Raw genomic sequence first — 17,568 nt, forward strand, 5'->3', positions numbered from 1 at the left:
GGGATCACCATTAAGCTCATTTTCATATCGCCAGACCCCAGCATTCAGGCGTACTCACAGCTGATTCTCACACGCAAACAGGTTTTTTGACATGAGACCATTCGCATTCCCACTCACAGTCCCACCTCGACGCACAAGCCAAGCGTGCTTGTTTTATGGCTTTTAGAAGAAACACACGAAGTCTATTTGGAAGATGCTATAGGGATTTCCTCTAATGGAAATAATATAGTAGTTCTGACAAGCTTCTGACTTAAAATTCGCTGAAGATTTCCCACTTCACAATTAGCACAGTATTTAATGTTTATCCAACAACTTCCTGCTTAAAGAGCACACAGCCGAGCTCCAGACACCACCATCTCTCCAGCCTGACAAGCTGCCCACGCAGAACTCCTGCCTGGAGCCCGGGACCAAAGGCAGGAGCGCACGCAACCCGCGGCACGTGGCCGACTTGCATTTGTTGGACAGTCACCGCGCAACAGGACGCTGAAGGACTCCCCGAAGAACTGCAGAAGAAACCTCCAGCAGAACCTGCAGAAGCTCCATCGGGAGCTTCGAGCCAGCGCTTTCCCACCAGGGCGGCTCAAGGATGAAGCTTCCTTCACCTTCTTTGGTGGCAGCAGCTCCTGGCTATCACCAGCAGCGTGATGTGGAAATGCACTGACCCCGGCCTGATTCATGATGAATATGTACGCAGGGACATAAGAACTGCGGGCATGCCTTTATGCACAATAACGCACACGAAATATGCATTAGGCTCCCTCGTAATGCTCGCACCTACAAAAGGTTAAAGAGCCCCAGGTGATGGAGAGCTATGGAAATGGACCTTCTCCTAACGGCAAACCATAACGCATTCTGGTTACCTTCTGACACGGCTTACCTCCAGTCAGCATTAAGGAGAATTACTACCTAATTTTAATACATCTCGGTTCAATTTCATGCCGGCTTATTGTCTTCTAATTATCAGCACAGCAATCCGACGCGCAGCCGGCTGAAGGCACTGCCCCGGCTGCCAGCGCCCGAGCGATGCCTGCGGTGCCGGGCTGATTTCGCAGGCAGTAAGCAGTTTGCTGCTGCCTCACGTCCCCAGGGCACAAATAAGCAGATGCTGCATTAAAGCCTGTTTTACAAAGCTGCTTCAGTTGTGATATACATTTTTAATATAATATACTGAGTGCGTTACAGTGAAAACTGCCAGGGCCAGGAAACTCATACAAATTCATTAGCAAGACCGGCTTCTCAATTAAGCCCGGCTGAAGACTAGGTCTAGTTGGAAAGAAATGTCCAGAAGCAGCTGAGATGGGTGAAAAGCTGCGTCGTGTTTGCCACACGTGAGCACAGCTTGGTTTGCCATTTCAGTTTTCTGAGCATCGGCTGGGGTTGTTTCTCATCAAGGACAAGCTCCGCTGACCTTTCTCTTCTTTTCATCCCAAGGATACCGTGGTCGGCTTGAAAGCTTGAATTTTTTACAGTATGACTATTCTGAGCGTAAAAGCAGAGGGGCAGCTTTCGATACGCAGAACAGGTTCTACACAGGAGACACCAGGAGCCAAGTGTTTCGGAGCACTCACTGACACGCGTTCATTTATGGGTAGGTTTGAAAGATCAGAAATTCTGCCTTGTGTTTTCGAAAGACAAGCCAAAGGAGAAAGCAGCGTTTTCACCCTCTTCAGCTTATTTGCATTTCTTACCTACATTGCTCTCCCTCAACGGACATTGTCAGCTGTAGGATGACAACTGAAGAGCACCTCTGGAGTACTCCATAGCTAATCCTCTACACTGTCTGTAAACTCTACGGTGAATCGGCGATTACAACAGGAGCTCTTCAAAAGCACAAATTGCGCCCTTCCTCCAACAGAGCATCTTTGTTGCACACTATGAAGAAACCCAAGCCACCAGCGGATTACTACGCTAAATGTATTTGTTTCAAGACAATGCAACGTGAGATACACACAACCAATTACCAATTACCAACAATTAACCCGGCCAGCAGCAGGCCAAGGTCTGCACAAAGTGTCTGGTGGCTGCCCCTGGTAAAGCATTACATTTGTAAAGTAGCCCAGCGGAGGGCTATGAGGATGATGAGGGGACTGGAGCATCTCTCCTACAAGGAGAGGCTGAGGGAGCTGGGCTTGTTCAGCCTGGAGAAGAGAAGGCTGCGAGGGGACCTTAGAAATGCCTCTAAATATCTGCAGGGTGGGGGTCAGGAGGACGGGGCCAGACTCTTTCCAGTGGTGCCCAGCGACAGGACAAGGGGCAATGGGCACAAACTGAAGCAGAGGAAGCTCCAGCTGAAGATGAGGAAGAACTTCTTCCCTCTGAGGGTGACGGAGCCCTGGCCCAGGCTGCCCAGGGAGGCTGTGGAGTCTCCTTCTCTGGAGATATTCCAGACCCGCCTGGACGCGGTGCTGTGCAGCCTGCTCTGGGTGCCCCTGCTTCGGCAGGAGGGTTGGACTGGGTGACCCACAGAGGTCCCTTCCAGCCGCTACCATTCTGTGATTCTGTGATTGTCTTTACTGTGTTTATGGCATAACTGGCTGCTACTGCCAAGAGCCGCATTACAGCAGCCTTGTGAGACAGCTTGGAGGAAGAGAAATTCTGTAACACAACCTTCTCCACTGCGTTTTCAGGACTGCTGTCTTTTATGAAGCCCTCTGGCAACTAAGTCATAGAATCATAGAAAGTTTTGGGTTGGAAGGGACCCCTAGAGGTCATCTAGTCCAACCCCCCCGCAGCGAGCAGGGACACCGCTAACTAGATCAGGGTGCTCAGAGCCCTGTCCAACCTGGTCTTGAATGTGTCCAGGGATGGGGCATCGACCACCTCTCTGGGCAACTCGTTGCAGACAACAACAGTGCAACCATCGTAAGGGAGAAGAGCTTGCCCCTCTCACTACTGGTTCTTCTCCCATGCTTCAGGGGACTCCTTCGCTGCCTCTCCCAGATGGATCCAGCATGCTCCCCTCAGCGGTGTTCCCCAACGCTGATCACCAGGCCGGGGTGCCCTGCAATGTCTCCTCCCTCTCTTCTTCGCATACATACACGATCATGAGAACATGCTTAATGTTGTCTCTGGAAGGCGACGGCACCTGAATCACAATTTATCCTCACAGAGGTAAGGGAGACGAGGGTGGCTGGAACTTTCAGGACATTTATTAGCTCAGTGGAGACATCAAGCCGAACCAGTCCAACCCCTTACAAATGACACCACAAGCGACACCACGTCCTAAAAAACACACAGACTTCTCGTTGCTGGCCCCACTCCGAGACACTGCCGTTTGACAAGTGACATGGCTAAACGACTTCTCCGTGCCACGAAGACTGGCATTTGCAGGGATTTACACGGTGACACTTGTAGCGTACGTGCTAGCCCCTAGTAGCACCATACAAGGAGCTGGGCACTGATTTCACCTGACCTTAGCGACTGGTGCAGCCTGACGTCTCCCCACGCCGTTCACCCGCTGTCAGGTCGGATTCAGCCGAGGATCGCCTGCTCCCCCCACACCCCTCCCCATTAACAGCACATCCTCGGTTGGTTCTGCGATGCCACAAAACCCAGGAACAGCCCTGATCTTGAAGTCACGGCACTGTCACAGCGAGGGAGAAGACGTGGACCGCATGCCTCGCCACCCCAACGTATCGCCTAGGACAACCGGGTGTGCTTATCCCCAATCGCACAGATTGCACAAGCCATCTCTTCCAGAAGGAGGAGGCTTCTGAAATCCCACGAAATGGAATGAAAGCTCCTTTGTGCTCGTTAAGACCAAGCAAAATCTTTCCTTCCCGTGAATTAAGCTGCAAAGGAATGAAGCAGGGAGACTTAAAGCTGCAGGCAGGAACACACGATGAAGCAGCCTGGTGGTTTTCCAGCCTATGCCTACAGGCTTTCTCCCATTTCTTTATTAACTTTGAACCTTCTTGTGTTACAAGTTTATAATGGTTTACAAACGACTACAATGCTCTAGAAAATGACTTCAGTTATTATTTCCAATAGATAAATTACTGATAGATTTTCTCAGCGTTACTTGCAAATTAAGGGAATTTTTTTGTCCGCTCTGGCACTGCTGCAAAATGCAGATTATTCTCAAGCTAGGCGACCTCTGTAAAACAGGCTCAGCTAAACACAGCCGCCTGGCTGCTCAGTGCAGTCGAGAGCAGCTTTTTTAACCAGCAAACGTTGTAGCACAGGAGCTGAGATGCAAAGGAGGTACTTCAGCCTCGGGTAGAGGGTACATGGATAAAATCCTGCTGCAGACCGCCCAGTAGTAGCTCATGCCTGTTAAAAGCGTTGCTGCCAAGGAGTAAGAACGAATGTCTTAAAAACAAAACCTCTCACTTCATACGTGCTTTCATCGATTCGAAAAAGGCTCATGGTATTGTTTTCAAACAGAAAAAGTAGTCCAAGAAAATCCTGCTGAACAATCCAAGGGGAATTTCAGCCCCAAAGCGCCTGTCACTCAGCTAAAGACATCCAGGAAAGGGGACCTTACAGCAGAGGAGGCAGAACTCGCAGCAGCTTTCCAACCCAAATCCCTACGTAACGCTAAGGGGTTCAGACACAGATTGACTCTGCTGGTTAGAGGAGCTCCTCCCCATGTCAAACGCTCTCTTTTTGGCACCAAGATTCTTGCTGCTGCCTGCAGATCCCACTTTGGCATTTGCCACCCCCACCTTTCGGAGAACGCGGCAGTGTTGAGACGGAGGGCCTGGGATCTGACCCACCCCGACAGAGCACCCCACGCAAAGGGCAGGTGGCAAACGGAAGGCACATCCCCAAGCACCGGTCCCCAGCACCCACAGCACAGGCAGGATGGGAGCTCCCCCTGCTGACACCAGGAACCCTGCCTGGCCAGCCACCAGGAGCCAAGGAGCCCTGGGAGGAGACCAGCGAAGGAAGGGGTTAAAAGGGATTTTAGTAGAAGTAGCATTACCTAAAAGTTGCGGTGCATTTAAAGAGAACTGATAGTGCTTATCTATTGTCTAAATTAACTGAAGCAGAGGGTCTTGCATCTCCAAACAAAGGGGTCAGTTCCTGACAGGGGCTGGGAGTCGCCTAGAACCAGTTAAGACCGACCCTGCTGTCTGGATGGGATCTAGAAGAAAACTGAGCTTGCGCAGAAACAAAGGTCAATCAGCGAACACCGTGATGAAGAGGATGGGCCTTCATCTTGGGATCCCCGACAACCACCACCAGGAGGCACTGCGCAAGCGCAGCTGGGAGGAGTCTATGGAAATTACTTGGAACTAATTATATTATGGAAATTATTTCTTGGAACTGATTTTGATATGCAATGAGGATAGATGCATATGTACAGGCGTATTGGGAAATCTAATGTATATGTAATATTTGATTGTATAAATTGAAGAGACGCGTTGCTGCTCGGCACGCATGACTTTGGTGGGGCTACCCCCTGTGCCGCCCAGCGCCGAATAAACATCCCTACTTTATAGTCTTACAGGTTGTGGAGTCTGCTTTCCACACATCACCAGAAGCAGCTCCAACAGCAGGGATGGAGCCAAGCTTGGCACGGCCCTGGCACCTGGTATCTCAAGGTTTAACCTCCTAACTCACTGAGCACCTTCAGTTCTCTCTGGGCAATGCAACGAGTCAGAGCCCAGCGATGGGCAGCACCCGAGGGAGCTGGGCCAGGAGGGCTCACGATGACGAAGGTGCCTGGGCAGGTGCCAGCTGGCCTCCTCACCGCTGCTGTCTAGGTGGAAGCTCCCAGCCCAGTCCCCGCAGGCGGAGGGCTCAGCCAGACCATCTTCACCAGGAGCTGCACCATCGCCAAGTTGCCTACCGAGCCTCCTCAGCGCTGCCAGCAAGAGCATCCTCCTGCCAGCTTTCAAAGGTCCCATCCTGCTGCTTCTGCGGCACCCGAGCCCACGGCACCACCCTGCCCCTGAAGTCTGGAGCCAAGCTCTCCCTTCCAGAACGTAGACTCAGGCACGTCCCCACTGATCCTGGCACATCAGGTCACGGGAACAGAGGTGGGACCCCAAGGAGCGGGTCCACAGTCCATGACCCCACGTGCTACGGGGCTGAGCGCACGGCTGAGAGGGGACAGCAGGGTGCTGGAGGCAGGAGCCAGGTGACAGCACCTCATACCCACCACGGGAAAGCTGCACGCTGCTAGGAAAAGCCTCTGCAGAGCCAAGGAAGAAAGAAAAGACTAACAGAAACTTTGAAAAATATTTGAGAAAACCAGTGCCAAAACCCCCTTCGACGCGTTCCCATGACTAAGCACGAGAACCGAACGGCGGCTGCGGTACAGAGGGTGCTGCTCTGCCAGCACTGATGCAGCACTAAGCACCGCTCCATCGCCGGGAAGCCCGCGTAGCAGCAGCGGAATTTTTGGTCAGAAACCTGCAAAAGCGTGTAGGCTTTGGAGCAGTAAAATAGAACCGGGGCCGTATGGTGGCAGAACAAAGTCTGCTGAGGAGCGCTGCGTTTTCTGCCTTTGACGGGGACTTTCCAGAGCTGTCAGCCGAGCTGCAGAATTAGAAACCTGACATTGCAGCAGGCGGTTTTTAGATTCCAAGCTGTTCAAACGGCTGGGCTCCAGGGAGGACTATCTAGCACGCAGGAATCGATCGCAAAGCCAGGTAAAGATGCCGGCGCCCAGGGGCAGCCCCCCCCCCCCCCCCCATGCCCCAGCCAGGGAGGAGGAGTGGTGGGAGAGGGCAAAACTCGCTCCCTCTTTGAGTCGCTGCAACGGAGACGCTGCAGACTGCTCACCGCGTCTGTGAGACTGCGGCTTGAGCGCATTCGATTCCACAGCACAGATTGATCTTCCATCTGCCCTCGGTTCACACCACGCCAGTGCTCCAAGGCACTCACCGAAGAGATTATGAAAGAGGCCATTTTATCATAACTTCACCTCCGAATGCATTACAAGTGACATCGCTTAATTCTAGCCAATCTGAGCGGCTAATTAGATGTAAACAGATTGAAAAATTGTACACGCAGGACAACTCATTTTTCAAAAGGCTGCTCATCTAAACAAACCTGAGTTCATCAATTCACTTCCACGTTTGTCTAAATGAATTGGAGCACCGACTTGTCCTGCACTGGCCTCGTGATTCACAGAGCTGGCTCCCTCCTCTGTCGATGAGCATTGCCGGCAGCGGACAAAAGAATACGCGACTTGTTTGTCCGGGCTCCGTTATAACAAAGATAAAGATGCACCTCTGAGTCTAGTGGACGGCGTATATGAGCCAGAGCCATCGCAGCCTACTCTGGTACCTTCTCTCTCACCTCCCAAACCCATCCCGCGCGCTAAGACACCAAAGCCAGGGAGGCTCTGTAATAACAGATAAAAACCAAATGCTTTTTAACCATGATCAATACAGGTCCCAACTTCAGAGCTCTTTGGGTGTGAACCTCCCCTCGGTTCTCATCCCCTCACGTCAGGAGAAGGAAAAGGAGGAAAAGGATCCTGGACAGATCCTCCAGAGAGAGCTGGTGATCCTCCTCCTCCGGACTCCCTCCACGCACCAGCCGGGCGCAGACCAGTAATGACACTGGGAAGCAGCACTGCAGGACCAACAGAAGCGCAAAGCAGCCAGTCATGACTCTGATGAGATCAGGAGCTGTTGAAGCTATCCAGTGCCAGACAACATAAAGTTAAGTCTTAGGATGAGATGCGGTGTGGTGTGGCCTATTTTTAACTACAGAGCAATTAGCAGAGCATTATGCATGAGGTTTTCCACTTGCGCCTAAAGCCCACATCTCGTCCATTACCTGCATACGTAAATGTACACAACGAGATGGGAAGAGGGCAGAGAGAAAACCACTTGTGTGGGTTTTGAAACGAACAAACATATCCACACAATCAATCCCTTTCCGGGCTGCTTAACACAGAAACCTTGCTGAACAGAATGGGCTAATATCAGCCTATTCCACGTGTAAATTAATTTATGGTACCGAGAATTACAGGTCCACTGAGCATCAGTTGTGACCTCCCACGCAACAGAAGCCCCAGACAGAATCACAGAATGGTCAGGGTTGGAAGGGACCTCTGTGGGTCACCCAGTCCAACACCCTGCCCAAGCAGGGGCACCCAGAGCAGGCTGCACAGCACCGTGTCCAGGTGGCTCTTGAAGAGTCTCCAGAGAAGGAGACTCCACAGCCTCCCTGGGCAGCCTGGGCCAGGGCTCCGTCACCCTCAGGGGGAAGAAGTTCTTCCTCATCTTCGGCCAGAACTTCCTCTGCTTCAGTTTGTGCCCATTGCCCCTTGTCCTGTCGCTGGGAACCACTGGAAAGAGTCTGGCCCCGTCCTCCTGATCCCCACCCTGCAGAGGCATTTCTAAGGTCCCCTCGCAGCCTTCTTTTCTCCAGGCTGAACAAGCCCAGCTCTCTCAGCCTCTCCTCATAGCAGAGATGCTCCAGTCCCCTCATCATCCTCTTAGCCCTCCGCCGGACTCTCTCCAGTAGCTCCTCATCTTTCTTGAACTGGGGAGCCCAGAACTGGACACAGCACTGCAGATGGGGCCTCACCAGGGCAGAGTAGAGGGGAAGGAGACTTTCCGATTCATCCTTGTTTGAGCAGAGCAGTCCAGACATCCAAGTGTCAAAACCCCAAGAGACTCAGAAGCCGATATAACTTTTAATCACTTACTTCCATGTGCTATCACCTTCACTTACAAACAGGCATCTAAACTTTACCCTGAGTTTGTCTAGGTTTAATTGCCAGCCTGGCATCTCATTAGACCTTCGTCCGTCAGCGCAACGAGCCCTGAGGCTCATTTGTGTTCCCCACGCCGGTACTTGCTGATCATGACCTGCGCATCCCTCTCCTTTCCCTTGACAGAGCTGGGGGCATCAAAGCTTTCAGGCCAAGCTTGCCGTGCCCAGCCTTCTCCCCCGCTTCTCAGTGCCTCTGGAGCTGCAGGCAGCACCTCTGCTAAAGGCAGAGGTAATCTGACATCCGTACCCCTGCTCAGGAGTCCGAAACACGCCAGGACAACGGCGGTCCTTTGGCCCGCTGCGCTGGTGGACGACTCTCACAACCAGCCCACAGCTTTCTCTGCAGCATCGCTGCTTCCCGGTGGGGTGGGGGGTTCCCCGCCTCGCTCCTCTGGTTTCCCATCGTTGTTCTGTGGTTGTGGCTTTACATCTGGCCATATCACAAGGCCTGCCCTTGCTCAAGGTACCTAGGAAATCAGATCGGGTTGTGCCAGGGAACTGCTCATTTCTTACTTCCCCAGTTACATCTGCTGAGAACTTGATCAATGAGGAAAGCATCTCCCACCTACAACAAACCTGTTGTTTGGTACAACAAACAAATAAATAGCATGAGGTTGATCCCTATGCTGTCCATCTAATCATGATAAATCCACTTCTAATTACACTGTGAAAGGCAGGTTTTACTCCACTAATTGTGCACCACATTCATTTTGCACGGTTCTCGTCCCTTCATCATAATGTCACGTAGTGGCATGCCAAATACTTCGCTGACATCCACATACACCACATCAATATTGTTGCCTTTATCAAGCAGACTTGTAGCTTCATAAATAACATTTCAGTTCGTTGACAAAATTTATTACGTGAGCCCATCTTGCTCAGCTTTAGTTCTCATTTATTTCTTCATTAAGCAGGTCTGGGTCTGCACGCCCTGCTTTACCTCAATCAACGTCAGACTGACAGGCCTATAACTAGCTGGACTTTTTTCCCCAACCCTTTTTAATGCCCACACACTATGTTTTCTGACTTTTGGAGCTTTCCCATGTTCTCAGACTTATCGAAAACCAACACTGAAGTCGCTTAACCAGCTCTCTCTAAACTCCTCCCTGCAATGTATTTGGAGCTGCTGAGGGAAAGAGGGTCCTGCCTCAGTAGCTGCTTTTTTAATGGGTTGAAATAGGCACCACCATTATCTAACTCCCACGCAGCTAGAACAAATGAGATCAAGAAGTCCAAGGCATTAATAAAAATCATCTGAAACATCATAGAAAAGTTCTGACTACTTCTTCCCATAATCCTGATATTTTTAAAATGCAGTTTGGAGTTCTCCCTATTGCTGAGCATTTTGGGCTTCTATTCCGGTATTCTCCTGAGCAACGAGGACTAAAAACATTTGATGTGTTTGTTTCAAATGACAAACTAAGCATTTTCTAGAACACTATTCAAAAACCTGGGCTGCAAGACCTGTGGCAACATCTTCCCAACTGGTAGGGCTGCACCATAAAATGTTAACTTGTCTGGATTTGATTGTGACTACTTTGGGGTTCTTGGCTTGCACCACGCTCATTAAACTCATCCTGTGTGTGCATTTGCAGAAAGTACGTGGCAATCCCCAGTTTGCCAAGTGTCTGGGAATCAGTCATGCCCTTCCTGAAGATGAACTCCCACTGACTTCAAAGACAGCAGGCAAAATTCCTGGTTTTGTTTCCCAGTCTCTGGAAGGCAAGAAATTTAACATCCAATGCAGAATATATTAAATTTGCCAGAAGAGCTGCGGTCTGAAACGTAAGAGTTAAAGAAAAGCGCGTACACGAACCTTGCGAGAGACTTGGCAGTTCTCATTTGTTCTTGTTAAGATCTCATGAGACCATCTAACAAAACCCTATGTCACGCCAAAAAAGCTCAAAGCAAGCGCATGGTGTATCAGCTTCTTCAGTCGCTACACCACGGACCACACGACCAAGGGCCGCACAAGCGTCTGAAGCAGCTCTGCTGGCCCCAAGCCTGCCTCGGGCCCCACTTGTGCAAGGCATCCCCATTCAGAAGGAAACTTTAAAGTCAATGGCATGTAAGCACGTGATAAAAATTCAGCGTGTGCTTTAACACGTGCTCTCACCCCATGAAGCAAGGCGTGCGCAGTAAGCGTGACAGAGCCATCCCAAAGCTTGAGAAGCATTTTCCTTCCCTACAGAACAACTCCCTGCATCAGAAAGCGAAACGGTGGGCTAGATCCACCTCTCGCTGGCATCACAGCTAACCTGCAGTGACTGCCCAGTCGTCACAGGGAAAATTAATCCAGGTTTAGAGAGATGTAGCAGACAAATCTAGTCCAGTACGTCTCTCTCTCGCCGTGTTTACAATAGCAGACCAATAAATACCTGTGATCGGATGCCCTCTTGTTTAATCTGTTTGCCAGAGTATCATGGGATTTGTTTGCTGGTGTGATGACTTAGTTATTTGTGGATTTACAGCATATTTTGGATATTTTTTTGATGTGGACACGCATTTTTGACTTTTTAAGCAAAACCAGAGCATCCTCAGTATTTTTTGATGTAGGCGGGCATCTTCCATTCATGGCTCCTTATGTCGCTCTGAACTACTTAAAAGAAGTGCTAAAAACCATGAAAGACTGGGTAATTCAGGAAAGAGGCTATGAATGGACGTCATTGCTACTTCTCGCCTACAGAAGTCTGTGGATCTTCATGACGTCTTTTATTCTTTCCTTCTTGCATGAAGGCTTTAAACTAAAAGAGGGCAGATTTAGATTAGATATCAGGAAGAAATTCTTCCCCATGAGGGTGGTGAAACACTGGCCCAGGCTGCCCAGAGAAGCTGTGGCTGCCCCCTCCCTAGCAGTGTCCAAGGCCAGGTTGGATGGAGCTCTGAGCACCCTGGGCTGGTGGAAGATGTCCCTGCTCATGGCACGGGGGTTGGAACCAGGTGATCTTTAAGGTCCCTTCCAACCCAAACCATTCTATAATTCTATGAATGGCTGGAAATGAGCCACAAATCATTCCCCTTAGGTAGACTCTTTCCTGTGGTATATCTCAGTGTTGATGGTTTGCTTGAGGGGAGCTGTGTGTTCACACCAAGAACACGGCAAGGACTTGGGCCCATTGATAACAAAGCAAGCGCAGGGATAAAACGCATCACTGTTCACGGAATTTTTGCATTCTAACTTCAAAAGCAGGAAGCAATACATAGGCAGAACCCAGGCAACTAAATCCAGAAAACCAAGATCTCCCAGACTAGTACTTTATATCTAACCCTGGAGAAATTCAAGTCCACAGGAGCTGTGGGGATTTGCTGGAACATCTCAGTCAGGCAGGGTCGACTAGCTCAGTACTTAGCTCAAACGGGAGCCTGAGAGGAATCTAAAAGCTGGTATTCCCATCATTCCCATACCTTCCTAGGGCTTCCAAACCTGCTAATGCTTCCTAGCCAGCACAAAATGCCCACAGCAGGGGCCTGAAAGTTCAGCACTTGCCCAAGTGCTTCTCATCTAGTCAAAAACAACATAGGAACTTCATCCTTTCCTAATTTTTCAAGGCCACAAAGAGACATTAACTGCCTTTTCCCCGACCTAACTCTTATTTAGGTCAGATGTGCACCAGCCCTGAACTAGAAGTCACGTAATCACGTTAGGACAGTGAGGAGCCCGAGCTAATAAACCCAGCCTGTCACAGAGCTTATTGGTTTGGGCTCGGGGCCATGCTGAGGTTAACAAGGTAAAATCCTGTTTAACAAAGGAGACTTATTTTGACCATCCGCAGCCAGGTCAATCATCTGAGATTTAAACATTCCCTCCAGAGTTATTTACCCAGGTAGAGCACGTTGCTCATAGTTGATTCTGTACCTTCTGATGCTGCTTTAAATTATACCTCCCCAAATGAAATTAGAGCAGAAGGAGCTTTCCTATTGCCTTATTGCAGCTGATGACAGCACGTGGGGTCGGCAGATATTCCAAATTCACATGAGAGAAGACTATTACCTGTTACACCGGGCAAAGAAAGGACAGGATTTGTAGCTCAAAACATGAATTCCCTTTCTTTCGGAGGTTAAACTAGAACACTCCCAGTATTTTCCCATACATTGAGAATACGTGTGTGTTTATCAGCATTGCATTTCACACACTGCTTCATTCAAACCAATATACCCTCCAGGTTTTACAGCGTATTTTGGCTCAAGCATTATTGCTAGGACGATGTTTACAGCCATATTCATTGTGTTCTGCATAGCCCTGCCCATCAATCAACCTCGTAAGAAAGCAGAAAGGGAAATCGGTGGAAAAGCAGCCGAGCTGCTGAATTCAAGTTAGTCATACAAAACCAGCACGGCGACAAGTACAAACACCATTGGGTCAAAGCAGCCGCCTGCCTGTTGATTCAAGGAAAAGAATATACATGTGCTGCATTACAGTTTGCCTTAAAAATTAATTTAGGCTTCAAAGCGTTAATTATTTCCTCCCTGTTTTCTCTGGGTTAGTGTTTCAAGATGACTGCCGCTCCATACAAATTTATAATATGTATGTGTTTACTTGCACATCTCTAAGCCAACGGGAACGGCAGAGCAGAATTCCAAATCTATCATCATATCTACATGTTGGCACCTACAAAGAGCTGCAGGACTTCAATTTTTCTGGATAAGACTGGAGGGATAAACAAACAAGCCATTCTCATCCTTAAAATACACACACAAAAAGAAAGAGACAGGAGAGAAGAAAAAGATGGCTTCTAAGGTTGCTGATTTCCAAGCATGTCTACGAGTGGCAAATTAGGAATAACCTTAAGGACTGTACAATCCTGGATTCGTTCTGGATTACGTATGGGTCTGCTGACAAACAGCGTGGTTCAAAAGACACAGCACTGGTTTGGCTCCGGAGCGGCGTGTGTTATTCCCAGTCCAGTTGCTGAACCGTGATGCAACTCCCAGCCTTGGCCCATCTTGGATGGGCCTTATAAATGCCTACAAATATCTGAAGGGTGGGTGTCAGGAGGATGGGGCCAAGCTCTTTTCAGTGGTGCCCAGTGACAGGACAAGGGGCAATGGGCACAAACTGAGGCACAGGAAGTTCCGTCTGAACATGAGGAGGAACTTCTTCTCTCTGAGGGTGACGGAGCACTGGAACAGGCTGCCCAGGGAGGTTGTGGATTCTCCTTCTCTGGAGATATTCAAGACCCGCCTGGACAAGGTCCTGTGCAGCCTGCTGTAGGTGACCCTGCTTCGGCGGGGGGGTTGGACTAGATGACCCACAGAGGTCCCTTCCAACCCCTACTATTCAGTGATTCAGTGATTCAGTGGATATCCAGACTCTGCTTCACCGGTTTCATCCCCTCCCTCGCCGTGAAGAAGTGCCTCGCAGTATCGGGTGTACCACACCGGAGTGCTAACCCTACAATTAGCTCCTCTAGATGCTACTGTAAAATAAATGGCGACCATGAGATTGATCAATTACGACCTGTTTTTTCATTCTGCTTTAATCTAGATCACAAAGAATTAACATAAAAATAATCAAACTAGGATGAGGTCTGCGTACCCAGGGCCCCCACAGAATTCCACCCAACCCAATGTAGGTGCTCACGCTCTGCCGTGCTGGGGATCGCAGAAACCCCTTCGCGCGAACGTCACCCGCAGCGAACTCCTTGGGCAGGAACGCAGGGCAAGCGACGGAGCTACAAACGCAGATCGTGCAGGGCGGGGAAAGAAGCGCTTGATGTAAAAAAGAAACCAAGGGGAGATGTTCTTCGCACATTAAGAGCTATAATGAAATACTGCATCTTGAGTTTGTCGCTGCTTGAAGGAAGCTAGGAAACGAGCAGGAATTCATTATGAAGCTGCTCGAGACCAAAACATGAATCACTGGGTTCTAAAAAAACCCGGTTGTCTAGAGAACGGCGGTAGATGAAAATGAATGGAATCTCTTTAAATTACTCTCTGTATAAACTCTTTCACATTCATTCTTTCTGCCATTGATTAGTATCTTTCTGGGATATGGGTTTTTAAATAATTCCACGCCATACTCCCAGCTTCTGCAATCAAAACACAGAAACGGCTCTCGATTCTGCATTTTTAGTCTTCATTTACAGGGAAAAATGTCTTCTGCAGTAAGAAACCTGAACACCTACTGCTCTTACCCATTTACTGGATTTCGCCAAAAGCACACGCTGCAGGCTCAGTAATCAAATGAGCTTAAGGTTCCTCCATCACTTCACAAATAAGGGGACTTCTGTACGCTATCATGGCATAAAGAAGGATTAAATCACCTCTGGAAAGCCCTGAAGATCATTAAAGTGCTCAGAAGCTGAGACCCCTCCGATCCCAGCCTCCCTGACAGTCAAGCAGAAAACCCCACACCCTAAATAATAAATCGAGAAGGCTTCTCTGCAAACCCCGTCAGGAATGCGCAGAAGGGAAACGTGGCAGGGAAAACACGGCCTTTGGCTACGCTGTTCCTGCTCGATCCCATTCCTGAGAAAACAAGACTTGTGTGACCACACGGTGCGTTTGTGTACGTCCGTCCGCTGCACTGACGCCCTTCCAGCAATTTCTGAAGCATCAGCTGCTGGCAGGGTTAGTTTTACGGCTGGACTTGATGATCTTCAAGGTCTTTTCCAATCAAAGTGCTTCTATGATTCTTTAATTTCACTTGACAACGTCTCTGTTCAGGGAGAAGCAGTAGGCAGAGCTGGATTGCTGTCAGTCGTGGGGGAAACCACCTCCGAGCAAGAAACCTGCTCCGTTCCAAGAACCGCAAAAGCACGATGTCCTCCTCCAGCTTGCAAGTGGAGTCAATTCCCTATTAGACATGTACCTCATCAGATCAAAGATATCCAACCACAACATATAACTCCATCGAAAAGCTGGTTCCCTCATCTCACAGCACGTGGAGCGATATACGAAAACACTAAGGGAGTCCACGGGAATAATATGGAGGGGTTCCAGTAAGAAGCACCATCCTTTTCTACCTACAAGTGCCGAGAGGCAGAGAGTCCTGCTGCTAGGGACAGCCCTCAGCAATTCAGGCTGAAGGATCAGCCCATATGGGTGTCTTCCAGCAGAAGCCACCTACGGCACCCAGCACAGCAGCACCCTGCTGCTTTAGGCAGAGGTATGGCCAGCTGGGAGGGTCCCTACGGCTGTGGTTTTGGAAACAAACCAACAAAAAAAGATGCTGCACTGGTTAGCAGTTTGGTAACCAGGACTGCTTGAAGAAGCGCCAGAACCTGAAGCTTTCATCAAAACAGAAAACACACAAGACTGCCCAAGACCTCGAGCTCCTCATAGCAAAACATCCCACTCCTGATTGTTGAAGTGGATTTTACAAGACTTCGTGTGATGACATCCAAAATTTATTACAACTTTTACGACAAGACCATGTCTAGTAAAGAGTGATGTAGTGACCACATTTACTTGGCTGGATTTGGCTTCTTAGGGCACATAAATATACTTTTGTGCCTTAAGAACAGCCATAGCTGCCTACTAAATCTTGAATAATACAAGGCAGCTTTGTAGACCTTTAAACACACGCACCGACTTGGTTCCGTCTCCTTCACAAATCTGCTTCTTTACTATCTGCCCAGTCAGTGCCCAAGGCCCTGCTCATCTTTTGTCAGCCTCAGCTTTTAAAACGAAACTCTTTGGAAATCGTGCTTTTCAATTCCTATGCTTTTTCAGTACGGAAATCATCGCTTTTACAAAGTGACCAAGTTTGTTCCCCCACCTCCCCCAGTTATACAATAAACTGGAAATCTTATCTGTTTTCCTTGGTACATACACGGTGCATTTTGCACGACTTCTTCAATTTTGCAACTGATTTATTGACCATGTGCATGAAAACCCTACTAATAATACAAACTGTAGATTTTTGCTAAGCACTGAATATGGAATATCTTTGGTCCAACAGTTTAAAAAGATCATTTAAAAAGACATCAAAGTAAAATAGGAATAGCTGGACAAAACATTTGAAACCAAACAGCAGTATTTTAGGTTCTGGTTTTTTGAGAGCCGGATTTGAAGTATCTTAAAGTGTCCTGATTTCCAGAAAACAGCCCGAGTCCAACACCAGAAAATTAGGTCCCTTGCAAGTGCCTCCTGTTCATGCTGTTGACCGCTTCATGTGTAAAAATAATACTTTACCTGCACATTGTGCTCTCTAATATACTGGTTACCAAAACTACATGAAGACTAGGTGATATTTTACCAAATAACGGGACTGTATTTGGAAAACGTGAATCCAGCCAGGACTAGCCATAAAACTGGGCAAGAGCCCACACCTTCTCCCCGTGTCTTGCACAGAAAGCTGGCCCAGCAGCATCCCAGCCCAGTGCTGGCCTTGCCCTTCCCCTGCCACGGGGCTCCTGGGGCTCACTCGGGGATCTCGGGCAGAAAGGAGGGTAACTCCGAAGGACAACCCCCCACAGCCACCCAAGCCAGCCACGGCCCCACCATGCAAATGGCTCCAAAAGTCACGTTTCCTACCCCAAGGTCTGTTATCCAGACCCACCACTTCTACTTCCAAGAAGGATCGGTCACAAACCCTAGGACCAGCGTTAAACAAGCAAATCCATAAATGACTGCACCTAAGAAATAATAAAAAAACAACAACCCCCACCTTAAATCCAAGTTTGCCTACATTTTACAGTACCCCCTGCATGCAGCAGAGGGTTTGGACTATTTCCACGTTCATTTTTGCTGCTGTTCTTCTAAAAGCACATTGTTCTTTCCCTGTGACATCTCTTCATATCTTTGAAAGAATGCTCTCCGTTACCACAAAATATTTGGCTTGAATCCTCTCGTGATGAGGAGCCAAGGGTTTGGCTCACGTTTTAAAAACAAAAGAAATATTCCTCTAAACAGAAAACAAATGAGTGCAACTGTAACAGT

The 17,568-nt window shown here is 48.9% G+C and overlaps 1 protein-coding gene across 2 annotated transcripts in view; it reads right to left on the bottom strand.

Annotated features, from left to right (window-relative positions):
• Nucleotides 1–17,568, bottom strand: part of TMEFF2 (transmembrane protein with EGF like and two follistatin like domains 2) — a 140,196-nt gene that overhangs the window by 111,010 nt on the left and 11,618 nt on the right. The window lies entirely within an intron of this gene.

Source organism: Opisthocomus hoazin, chromosome 9, assembly GCF_030867145.1.
Source record: "Opisthocomus hoazin isolate bOpiHoa1 chromosome 9, bOpiHoa1.hap1, whole genome shotgun sequence".
NCBI classification, from domain to species: domain Eukaryota; kingdom Metazoa; phylum Chordata; class Aves; order Opisthocomiformes; family Opisthocomidae; genus Opisthocomus; species Opisthocomus hoazin.